General features: G+C 39.4%; 1 protein-coding gene across 3 annotated transcripts in view; it reads left to right on the forward strand.

Annotated features, from left to right (window-relative positions):
• SLX4IP (SLX4 interacting protein) overlaps nt 1-13,454 on the forward strand; it is a 200,968-nt gene that overhangs the window by 24,808 nt on the left and 162,706 nt on the right. The window lies entirely within an intron of this gene.

Here is a 13,454-nt window from a genome sequence, read left to right on the forward strand (position 1 = left end):
TTGAACTAATTTACACTCCCGCCAACAGTGTAAAAATATTCCTTTTTCTCTGCAATCTCACCAGCATCTGTTGTTTCCTGACTTTTTAATAATCGCCATTCTCACTGGCGTGAGATGGTATTGTGTTGTTTTTGATTTGCATTTCTTTAATGATCAGTGATGTTGAGCTTTTTTTCATATATTTGCTGGCTACATGAACGTCCTTTTTTCAGAAGAGTCTATTTACATCCTTTGCCTACTTTTTAATGGCGTCATTTGTTTTTTTTCTTGTAAGTTTGTTTAAGTTCCTTGTAGACTCTGGATATTAGACCTTTGTCAAATGGATAGCTTGCAAATATTTTCTCCCATTCTGTAGGTTGTCTGTTCACTGTGATGATAGTTTCTTTTGCCGTGCAGACGCTCTTTAGTTTAATTTGATCCCATTTGTCAATTTTTGCTTTTGTTGCAATTGCTTTTGGTGTTTTGGGGACTCTGACAATTTTAAGTAGGCATATTGAAAATTTATATTTTGAGAATGATACAGCGGAGAAAATGTTCATATGGTTATGAGGCGTTCCTTGCTTCATCTTTTAAAGATGCTTTTTGGTCATCACTTGGTCTTTACTGTTAAAAATTATCATTCATATTCCATGTCCATGGCATGATTTCTCATTATGTCAAAGCAGATAAAAGGTTGAAACAAAAGAAGTAATCAGCAAATTCTCTACCTGGGTAAATGCCAGGAGAGTTCTCTTGCCTGGTTGCCCTCTTTCGTTTTCCTCTTATAAATGTCCCTTCTTTGTTCCTTGATGGCTGGGGTTGGGACCTTCTCAGGTGTGGATAGATGGGAGGTTCCTGTGTGGGGGATAGTGGGAAGGGAGAAGAGAAGAACTGATGGTGAGTGCAAGATCTTGGAGATGCTTTCATATATGTTGGTGTTTCTTTAGGACATTTTCTGTATGCTAGTGTTACCATAAGTGCAAGTTCAAAACATCAAAATATAAATTACAATAGCTAGTTGGCCAGATTAGATACTATTTAATATTATAGCTCTGTCTTATTTTTAACCAAGTCAGTGCTTATTTAGATTTACTAACATATTTATAAATTTCATTGCTTTCAGTTGTTTCTTGTATCCATATATATATTCTTTAGTATTTCTTTCTGTGAAGGCATGTAAGTGATGAACTTTCACTATTTGTGTGTCTAAAAATGTATTTGGTCTTACCCTAGAAAGATATTTAGTTGGTTTTAGAATTCTAGGTTGAGCATTATTTTCCAACAACACTTTAAAGATAATTTTTCATTTTCTTCTGGCATCTTTTATTACTACTGAGAAATGTTTTCATTATCTATTGATGCTTAAATCCACCTTAAAACTTAGTGGCTTGAAACATGAACCATTTTATAATTTCTCCTGATTCTGTAGGTTGCCTAGCATCAATTGAGTAATTTTTCCTTTTGACATTGGTTGGGGCTGCAGTTCTACTTAGGGACTCAACTTAGGTGGAACATGAAAGATGGCATACTCAGTGGCAGTTGATGCTGGCTTTGGTTGGAATCATTGCTGGATCTGTTAATTGTTGTCCTTCCGTTCTCATCCACGTGCCTGTTCTGCGTGGCTTGAGCATCTAGCCCAGTGGCTGAGTTTTGAGGAGTAGCATCTTAAGACTTGCACAATGAAAGAAGTATAATTTGTCAGTCCCCTGAAGGCCTAGATGCAGACATCTCAGATGCCACTTCTGTGGCCTTCTATTGATCAGAGCATTCACAGGGTCAGCCTAGAGTCAGGGGAAGCTGCACTCTTGACTTGAGAAGAAGCATTTTCTCACAGGGATTCGGAGAATTATTGGGGTGCATCTATGGAGACTACTCACCTCAGAAGTTCACTGTTGGCCTGATCTGATTCCTTTCTTGGTTATCTGTCTTTCTTCTCTGGTTGCTCTTAAGATTTATTTTTGTCTTTGCTCTTCTATAGTTTCACTATGAAATCTCTAGTTATAGTCTTGTTTTTATTCTGGCTTGGGATGAAATGTATGTCTTCAATTTGAAGGATCAAGTCATCAGTTTTGGAAAATTCTTGACCATTTTCTCTGCCTCTCCTAATTCTCTCTGTTCTCTTCTTATAGAGAACTTTTATTTGAAGTTTGTTGGATAGTCTCATATGACTTTATTATATGCTGGAGGAGTGAGATTAATTTTTCCAAGACTGAGCCCTGGTAGTCTGTCTGCTCAGAAAAGGGCTGGGCTTCTTGCCAAACTCTGTTGAAACTGGCTATGGCCAAGTAGGGCATACCATCCTGGTCAACCATGAAGCTTGGACCTGAGGCCCCTAATGATGCAAGAGATGGGTCTGTTCCATACCCATGGAAATGGCATATTCTGCTATCATATTATCCCATCTTATAGTGATACCTGCAAGGCTTGGAACAAAGCTTCCAGATCATGGCAGGCAGAGGAGCTGCCTCAACCATGAGTATCAGGCTAGCAGAATAGGGTTAGGGACAGGGTTCTGACACATCGTATTGAAGGCTCTGCACATGACTTTGTGGTTGTATTTCTGCCTCTGACAGGCTAGGGGCCAGTGCTTCTCTAATCATGTACCTTACTTAAAAGCTCCATGACTCAAGCATGGGGATCCCTTTTTAAATATCTGACATCAAGTTTTGCCAGATTTCTGTGCTCTGCTCCAGGGTATCGTGGGCAGCAGGAGACCTGCACACCTGCTACTGATGTTGTCAGACATGCTTTCTTCCCAGGGAACACTGCTCCTGAAGTCTTGTGTGAGTGCTGTGTGGCCAGTGGCCAATTGCCTTTCCGTGTTTTTCTTTTCCTTATTGCTTTGAGAGTGCTTTTTTCCCCTCTGAAACAGGATCTCACTCAGTCACCCAGGCTGGAGTGCAGTGGTGTGAATATGGCTCACTTCAGCCTTGACCTCCTGGGCTTAAGCAGTCCTCCTGCCTTAGCCTCCTGAGTAGCTGGGACCACAGGTATGTACCACCACTCTCGGCTGATTTTTTTTATTTTTAAATTTTTGTAGAGATGGAGTCTCAGAGCGAAAAAGGAAGGTATTGCATATAACCACAAAACAAGGTTAGGATGTTACGAACTAGGGAAATTCCCAAGAACAAGAAAGAGCTCTTATAAATTAAAAACATAATATAAATAAAAATATGATAAAGTATGGGGCAAACACCAAGGAACACTGCCCAGAAAGTAGAATAAAAAGATAATAGATTAAAAAATTGAGGAGAAAACCACAAGAAAATTAGAGTTTCAGTCTTGATATGAAAAATTGGAGTTCTGGAAAGAAAAACAAATGGTTGAGAAAAAATTATGAAAGAAATAATACAATACAATTTACTGGAAGCGGAGGATACAAAGTTCCTGTTTGAAAGAGCTGTGAGTGAATACACAATAAAGTCAATGAAAAAGAGTTGTGCTAAGGCATATCATCCTAAAATTTCAGAACACTGGGAATTTAGAGAAGAACTTAAAAAAGCAAACAGATTACAGAGGATCAAGAATCAGAACACCCTTCTCAATAGCAATAACTAGGAGACAGTAGAACAATACCTTTAATATTTTAGGAAAAATGATTTCCAACCAAGAATTCCCTTTACAGCCCAACTTTCAGTCATATGGTAGAATAGAGACATTTATTTTTAGGATGCAGACTGTAGAAAACACTTCCCTTCTGATGCACACTGTTTTAGAAAGGATGTGGTCTTCCAAAATAGGGGAATAAACAGAGAAAGACTCAGATATGGGATCCAGGAAATAGGGAACCAGACAGGTGAGGGCCTAACCAAATTCCTTGATGATTACTGTGTATTTTGCCTAGAAAGTGTAAGGGTGGAAAGGGTATGATCCTTTCCTCCCCATCATGAAGGGTCACAGTCAGCACCCCTGTAACAAAAGAATAAGTTAACTAAGGAAAGCATAACAAATTTATTATGTGCACACAAGTGCATGGGAGTCATACAAAATATGAACACTCAAAAGCTGGACGTGATGGCATATGCCTGTAGTCCCAGCCATTTGGGGAGGCTGAGGCAGAAGATTTGCTTGAGCCCAGGAGTTTGAGTTCAGCCTGAGCAACGTAGAGAGACTCTGTCTCTAAAAACAACAGCAACAACAAGAAAAGAAAACCCAAAGAGCCAGATGGTTGACCCTTAATACCCTCTTCATTGGGGAGAGGGAACTGAGAGATATAGGGGTAACTGATTTTTAGAGGAAATGAATGGACCCGAGAGACAGAAATTAACTTGTAAATGATTCTCTTTAGAGTTTGAATGAGCCAAGAAGCAGATAATATCTAGTTGAAATGCCTGTCCACTGTGTGGTTGCATTCTTGAGTCTTCTCTGCTATAGATAATTTCAGGGAATATGGAAGGCAATTGTGTTCCTCTTTGGGTATCCAGTTTCTAGGCAGATAATAGAGCTTCAGCGGAGAGCCTCATCTTGTGCTTTGGGAGAGACAATGGATTGAGGGGAGGAGGAGTGGAGGTCAGAGAGACCTTACTGCTGCTTTTTTAGTTTAGCATGTCAAAATGTTATATTTCTGGGTATTAGTTTCTGAACTGCAACCAAAGTAGCCAGTCCTATTGGAAGAAGACACAGGGTTCCATGAAAGATTTCTCCAACAAAAAATGAAATGAATAAAATACTTCTTGTATTTAAATGCATTGAGAGGAGATTTTTTTAGGCCTGTCAGGTAGCATGGGAATGATTTAGTCATAGGAATATAGAAAACTAAACAAAAGAAAAATGATGCAACCCTCAGCTCTCAGTAAACAAAAGATTGTGCAAGATAGGAAATTAAGCATAGTATACTACATGGCTCAACTTTTTGTTCTTGTTATAGAGATGGGGTCTTGCCCTGTTGCTCAGGCTGGAATGCAGTGGCACAGTCATAACTCACTGTGGCCTTGAACTCCCAGGCTCAAGTGATCCTCCTGCATGGTTCAGCTTTGAACAGAGGTTAAATTTCATAATATTGTGAACTCCAAGTTTTGGAAGGCTGGGGAAGGAAACATGTGGGAGGGCAGCTATAAGGATTAAGTCCTCATTTTCCACGTAAAGTATATAAAACTGAAATAATAAGACATTCGTAGGATAAACATAGTGTTTAGAAATATGTTGGCAAATTACCAGATCAAAAAGCTAAGTTTCAGTGTGGTTGCCCTTGGTGAGTGAGAGTTGGAGTGAGAGAGGGGGCTAGATGAGGCAGAAGAGGCCATTTTGTTTGTTTGTTTGTTTGTTTGAAAGATGGGGTCTCCTTATGCTGCCCAGTCTGATCTTGAGCTACCAGGCTCAAACAATCCTCCTGCCTCAGCCTCCTGAGTAGCTGGAACTACAGATGTGCACCACTACACCCAGCTTGAGACCTCACTTTGATAATGTCATTTTCATATGTGTCTATGCATTAATATAAAAATTAAGTGCATAAATAAAATGTAGGCTGCGTACAGTGGTTCACATCTGTAATCCCTGCATTTTGGAAGGCCCAGGCGGGAGGATCACTTGAGGCCAGGAGTTAGAGACCAGCAGCCTGAGTAACATAGCGAGACCCCATCTCTAAATTTAAAAAAAAATAATAAATAAAATTTAAAAGGAATTAATTAACTTATGCAAATTTTTCACATAGATGCAGCCACTTTTGACTGAGTTGAAAAGTACTTGGTTAGAGCAGGGTTTCAAAGTAACAGAAAAACTGATGAACACCAAATAGTTTGACACCTGATCTGGGTTGTTTATTCTAAGACTGCCCTTGGAATGGCATTAATTATTCATGCAAACAACTTACCCTTCTTCAAGTGAAGAAAGATCTTCTGACCTTCCTGCATATGAATACTTTTTTTTCTTTTTAAGGGCTGTGGTTCTGGCCTTGAATTCTTTTTTTTAATCACTATTTTTTAGAGACAGGATCTCATTATGTTGCCCAGGCTGAACATGAACTCCTGGGCTCAAACTGTCCTCCCGACTCGGCCTCTTAAGTAGCTGGGACTACAGGCGGCACTGCCACTGTGCAGCTGGCTCTTGAACTCTTTCAAGAGTTGAAGACTCTTCTGAGGCCAAACTTCCAGGAAATGGCAGTAGTGCGTGAGATGTAGGAATCCTTGGAAGTATAACTTTCAGGGTCTATAGACTTCTGGGCTACTGCAGCTTGTAGCAGGGAGATATGTCCTGTACTTCAGTGAGTGACTCTTATTTTAACTGAAAGAAGTGGTAGCAGCAGGTGCGTCTCCCCAAGGCTTCATAGCAATCTTAAACCCAAGCTTTGCACCCACCCCAGTGTTTTAAAATTTCCAAAATAATAAACTCTTTAGGGTAGGGAAAAGATCTAGACCAGAGATCTGCAAATTACAGCCCACATGCCAGCTGCTTGTTTTTGTAAACAATGTTTTACCAGAATCCAGCCACTCCCACTTGTTTACATATCATCCCTGGCTGCTTTTATGCTACAATGAAGTGGAGGGTTGAGTAGTTGAAACAAAGACCTTATTGCCTGCAAAGTCTGAAATAAACACACTCACACACACTGATTTATGTATAGAATATGTATACAAATATATCTTTTATTTATCTATTTTTTTGAGGTTGAGTCTCGCTCTGTTACTCTGTCGCCCAGGTTGGAGTGCAGTGGCAAGATCTCTGCTCACTGCAACCTCTGCCTCCCAGATTCAAGTGATTCTCTTGTCTCAGCCTCCCAAGTAGCTGGGATTACAGGCACACCCCACCACGCCTAGCTAATTTTTGTATTTTTAGTAGAGACGAGGTTTTGCCTGTTGGCCAGGCTGCTCTTAGTGATCCGCCTGCCTCTGCATTCCAAAGTGATGGGATTACAGGCGTGAGCCTCTGCGCCCGGCCTACAAATATATCTTTTCCAGCACATCTCAATTCCTATTAGCTGCACTTCAAATGCTCAGTAGGCACCGCTGGCTAGTATCAGCTGTATTGGCCAACACAGATCTAAATCACTGTATCCTTGGTACTCCTACCTCCTGGTACCTTATCAGAATAAGCATTCAATGAAGTTACCTTGGGTTAAACTGGCTGCAGGTGTGGGGTAAGTTAGCAAGGCCAAGGTAAAGCCATTTCCTTTGCAAGAAATAGACATGGACACATAATGTAATAATCATGAATGTTTATCCATTAAAACAAAACTTTAGTAAAATAAAAAATCAAAATATCAAATTATTGTTAAAAGTGTCAAGTGATACACATGGTGTCTACCTCAGGAAAGTTTATGTGTCCACCCCCTGCCTTAGAGGCATTTGAAAAATTATAGAATGTTGCCAGAATCACTTTCAATAATAATTATATCTTATGATTTTGAATTTAAATTTTGGGTCCCAGCGGAGCAGTGCTGTGAAAGTTTCCTACCTCATTGTGTGTCTCTGTAGATCATTTCCTCTGCTTCCTGCATCTGTTTTCTTGGATTAGTTAGGTATTATACTAAAGTCTAGAATTCTTTTGGCTGCAGAGCTTTCTCTGCTGCTTCCCTTCCCCCCCCATCCTACTTTATTGTGGGTGGGAAAATTTTTGTTGGGAGGGCTTGATTAATTAGAAGGGATTCCTGGCTTCCCTAGCGGTGGCAGCCTGGGAAGATTACAGAGCCTGGCTTAGTGACAGGCCAGTCTGTATTTAAGGAAAAACTCGGACCCGCCAGATTTCTCTGGAATGTGCATCTGGCTTTGTCTTCTACAGGGAATGTGTAATGATCCCCTCCTCTTTCTTCCCACCCATTCCAGGAGGCTAAAAGCTTTTACTTTTGCTCTTGATGGGGTTGTCTACTTTTTATTCTGGTAGAGGGGAGGGCTGGAATTTAGGGGTAGGAAGCTTGAGTCATTTTCTAAATCTAAAGTAAAAGATTTAAGGTTTTATTAATATTTAGGAGGAAAGGAGAGACTTTATTAAAAAAAAAAAAGAAAGAACTCCCTGCATCTTTACTATCAATGTTTTTCTTTCCACTCTTTTGGAGCAGTTATAGTTTTATGTTCTTCTCTGAATTTCAGTTAACCTTAGTCTTCACATTCCTTAGAACACCACAAAAAGAGAAATAAGCCTAAGAATTGACAATGATTTCCCCTTTATAGTAAAAGTATAGAGCAGCTCTTTAAACTTCCAGAGAAAGAGACAGTTGAATAGTAAATGGGTAATCACTAGGCTTTTGTCTTGCTAGTTGGCCTCAAGGAATCACTTAAATCCTATGTCCTACGTTTTCTCGTCTACTTAAATGGGAATGTGGTACTGACTTTGTTATCAGTGCTCATTTGAAAATGGCTGCGTTGATTTTGTGTATCACATTGAAAAGATTTATGCAGTTATTTTCATATCAACTGATTTCTAGGTACTGATTTTTCTACACATTTTAAGAATAAAACTGAAGTGCCTAAACAGAATAAATCACAAACATTTTAAATGGTTATATTCTTTACTGGAAATAACTTTGGAGTGTACAACCTTTGTCCCGAAGAATGTTTTTACAGAGATTTGTCCCTGTGAAACTTTTAAAGTGAAAGAAGTACCTCTATATTTCTTCTCCTGATGCTTAAAGTCTGCATCTTCCAATTCCTCCTTAATTTCATGTATTCCTTGTAAGAGCTTTATGTTTTAAAGACATACAGGGTCAATGAGAGTTTGCAGAGTGTTTGATGCTATGCCCAAACTAACATAGGATGCTGTTTTCCCATTCAGTATCATTGTTCTATTGCTTTGCTCATGCTGGAAGCTGTATTCAAGTAGGTATGTGCTGATTTCGTGAAAGAATTGAAATAAAATTAGTAAAAGTTTTCACACCAGCAGTCACCCAATAAGTTTTATCTCAGGCTTAGAGCTTTTAGGTACCTTCTCACTCTGTAAGGCATCTGCACTGAGTGTTGATGACTTTGAAATAAAGTTCTTGGACTTGAAATTGATTTTTTTTTCCTAAGTGTTCTCTCTGCCTTTCTGGCCAGACACCCAGTTTTCTAGGCTTCATTTTCCCAGTCCTTTTCTCATGTGATAACAGATAAACTAGTCTGTTCTTTTTTTGGATGACTAAAAATGTGTAAATACAGCTCTGGCTTCTTATCCTCGTTTTTAGTCTCAACTTTCCACCTGCCTCCAAGAAGTTTCTGCCTACATTGATCCCTAAAACTTCAAACAAAGAACTGAGTTTATCATGGCTTTCATCTAAGCTGATTTTTGCTTTGAAAGTCTCTGATGCTGCCTTCACACACCCTGGGCTTGCCAAATGATGTCTTGTCCTTCATTCTTTAGTCACTTACTAAACGCATTCCTGCTCTGCAAAGCATCTTGAATTTACTCCTTCTCTTAGAAATTCAAGCCTTTATTGTCCTTGTTTTTATGTCCATGTTAATCTCTGAGGACCTCTGTGCCTCTCTTCTCTTACCATTCCAGTTCATCTAGACAAGTGCCAGGGTAATGTTTTCTTAACATCATATTCATCATGTTACTTCCTTGCTTAGGTGATCAGGGTAATTCCTTTTGTTTAAATGGATCTAATCTAAACTCTCCAGCTAGACTTAAGGCATTCTGGTAATTACTCTCCCCTTCCTTTTTAACTTGGACCCATGTTTGTTTTCATCTTGGAACTGGGGAACATGCCCACTTATTCCTGTGAAACTAATGCATTTGCATTTCCTGCAGTCATCTGGCTTTTCTGTGGTTTTCCCTCTGCTTGCTATCTCTCACCTTTTCTTCCTTGGTCCACACCCATCAGCTTTTTCCAAGCTTGACCGGTGAATGACTTGCTTTTTCTTTGTTATACATCTAAACCTTTCCCATATTGATTTCTCTCTTGCTATGTGTTTCTTTGACTGTTATGTGCAGTTTATGTTATGTTTTATATATATTTCCAATTTGTTTTCTTTCCTAAGAACATCATCTTGAGGTGATATACATATGCTTTTATATACATTATGCCTAGCCACATTCCCTGGGAAGAAGGAGCTGTCCTATGCTTCTTTCATATTTGCACAGGCCTTGAATAATCTAAAGCAGGGGTGTCCAATCTTTTGGCTTCCCTGGGCCACACTGGAAGAAGAATTGTCTTGGGCCACACATAAAATACACTTATACTAACAATAGCGTTAAAAAAAAAATCGCAAAAAAAATCTCATAATGTTTTAAGAAAGTTTACACATTTGTGTTGGGCTGCATTCAAAGCCATCCTGGGCAGCGAGTTGGACAAGTGTGGTCTAAAGCATTTCTGAAGTGCCCAATACCCCCCACTTTCCTTGTCCCAAAGATGACAAGTTTCTTTCGTCTTGGCTTGTAGAGAACAGGGAAGTCACTCCAGCTTTGAATTATTTCTTACTGGTCTTTTTTTCAGTTCCAGTCAGGGAATGTTGTAATCTTCAATTTGTGGTATATTTGTTTTTTTAAAAAAAATTCCTCTCAACCTGTTTCTCCTTTTAGGAGTCCACAGTTCCACTTTGAAAATATTTTTAATAATTCTTTTGAAAATAACCTCTATTAATAATCAAGATGACAATCCATAGAATTTGCTTCTATATGCTTCAGAAAAGTAAAATGTTTCAGTATAATGGTTTTGATTGTCTAGACATTATATTTTATTTTAATAATTTCTTAGTGTTAGACCTTGATTTTTTTTCCAACATATGTACAAAGCATGTGCTTTTATTACTTATTCTAGTGTAAAAATTAATTCTTACCGGAAAAGTAAACTCAGGATCTCTTACCAAATAGATGAACTCAGTAAGCACCTTGGATTCTCTCTGAGGGCTGTAGGGGGCATCATTGTTCCATGTTTTATAAAGTATCTTCCCGCTGTGATCTAAAGAAGCACAGCAACTATAGTGCTTTTACAGTCGTTGGCTCATGCCCACGTTACTATGACATCCTAAATGCCTGTTTGTTTGCCTCGTGGTTGTATGTGCACACTTGCATCCCTAGCCTTTTATGAATGTGTATATTTAGATTGCTTCTGTTGTAGAGTCCTCCTCACTAGGATGTACCACCACCAAACACCGAGGGAAGACAGTCCCAACCACGAAAACTATCCAGGGTGGCCCCAGGGAAAGCATTCTCAGAGTGACACAAGACTGCCTCTTCAGTACTTCCTTTCCAGATTCAGGAACCTGGAGATGATGGTCGGAGAGTAAGGATCCTTTTAGTCCTTTGAAAGCTTTGGGACCCCAGTTCCACCCTGGTCCCAGCAGTAAAGGCTGGAGGGGGCCAATCAGGTCTGGAAAGAAATCCTTGAAGTCATAGTTTTATTACCATTACTGCTCATCTGACTCACCTTTCCTTTTTGTTATTATTACTCTTAGTTTGGGGGATGCTTGGTTGAGAAAGTGAGGGATGGACTGGGGATTGAGAGTGTCCTTGGAATTTACAGTCCCAGAGAATTCCATGGAAATGACATTCCATTGAAATGGCTAAAATGTACAGCAGCGTAGCCGTCATTAGCCAAATAATGTAACGATGCATAGTGTTTGCAAATTGTGCTTTGAGATACTTCTCTAGTAGTAGGCTCTTGGAATATCCATGATTAAGTAATACAGGAAGCTAGGCCTCTATATGTGTCACTTTGTCCCATGTGAGTGTCATGTGACAAAAACACTGATTTTCAGACTGTTGGAAATAATCAGGTTATTAATAGTTACCCTAAACACTCACATACACACATGCACACACTTGTGCTATATTTTGCGAGTTTAATATGAGGTGAAAAAAGAACGTCATGCTGTTTGTTCCACAGTGGAATAACATTATATAGATTCTGGTAAGGTATGTACCAGGTCTAGCATCCAGATCCTTATTACCTGAAAAATTCACCATATGTTACTGATTAGTATTGAGATCATGTCTGGTTCTAAATTTTTGTGGTTCTCTAAATCTATTCATTTTACTCTAGGTTCTTTGATAGTACTTCTTGAAATTTAGATCATCAAGTCTTTGAGGAAAGGATTCTAGAAAATTAAAATATCAGACTTTTAATCAGGATTCCTGAATTCATGTTGTGGTTTCACTTATGAAAACTGGATGACTTTGGGTGAATTTTATTACCCCTTTGAGCATCTTATTTCTTCAGCTATAAGGTAGGAGTAACAGCAGTGTCTGTTTTACAGGGTTTCTTCTGGATATCAAATTAATAATAAAAGACATAATGCTGTAAAAGTGGGAAAATAACATTTTATGCATGTCTTGGGCTGTCAGTAATTATTTTATTATCTTACAGTGACATGCTGTATAGTATTTGAGGGACTTGGCCTTGACTTATTTGTTCCTGATCTCATAATTCTTGGGGGTGAGGAGTAGTCTAATTCTTTTCATATGTGAGGGCTTGATTAGCAAATCTTTATTTATCCTCATCATGCAAGGCCCTGGGTTAGGCACTATAGACACAGATGAGACTGATGATTGCCCATCCCTAACCTCAGGGAGTTTGCAGTGAGAAATTAATGTGTCAAACTAATATCATTAAATAAAGGTTAGTGAAAAAGAGATACCAGAGCACCCAGCATAGCTGGGTTATGACCAGATGAGCCCAGTAATTTTTTTCAGACGTGTTTCTGAATGGGATGTTGTAGAAAAGCCATAGGGCAGCCGGTCTGTTTGTTGGGTGCACTATTTATTAATCAGTTTATACTTTGGGCTACAGTGGCAGGTGGTCAGGATTAGAAGTTAGGGTTGTTAGATTTTAGTCTTTGCTATTGATTCCTACCTAGGGGCAAGTCAGCTAACCTCTTTTGTTTCAGTTAACTGTATCTGTGTGACAAAGAAGCCCCACTATTCTCATATTTCAATGGGTCAGAAAATCCAGCTGGGCAGTTTTTCTGCTTTATTTGTCTTTGGCTGGGGTCAATCACTCAGATGCATTTGGTTACTGACCAGGCTACAAAGCTCTAGAAGACTTCACTCACATGTTTAGTTCTTCTCAATGATACTGTCTCTCTTCACAAGGTGTCTCATCACTCAGTAATCTGGCTTGAGCTCCCTTACAACATGGCGTCTAGCTTCCCCAGAGCACATGAAAGTGGAAGCTGCCAGCTTCCTAAGGGCTACCTCTGGAACTGGCACACTGTTATTTCCACTGTATTCTATTGGGCAGCAAATCACAAGGTCAAGAGGAGAGGAAATAGCTCTGCCTCTTGATGGAAGGAGCAGCGTACCTCCAGAGGAGGAAAGGGATTGTTGGTGGCCATCTTTGGAAATTGTTTATTATAGTTTTCTTATTTGTTTATTATAGTTTTCTTATCTATTAAATTAGATGTTGAATTAGGGAGTTTCTAAGGGCCTGTCAAGCTCTACATTTCCGTGATACTATACTTTTTTTTTTTTTTTGAGTTGGAGTCTGGCTCTGTCGCCCAGGCTGGTGTGCAGTGGCATGATCTTGGCTCACTGCAAGCTCTGCCTCCCAGGTTCACGCCATTCTCCTGCCTTAGCCTCCCGAGTAGCTGGGACTACAGGCACCTGCCACCACACCGGGCTAATTTTTT

The sequence above is a fragment of the Pongo abelii genome, chromosome 21 (genome assembly GCF_028885655.2).
Source record: "Pongo abelii isolate AG06213 chromosome 21, NHGRI_mPonAbe1-v2.0_pri, whole genome shotgun sequence".
Lineage (NCBI taxonomy): Eukaryota > Metazoa > Chordata > Mammalia > Primates > Hominidae > Pongo > Pongo abelii.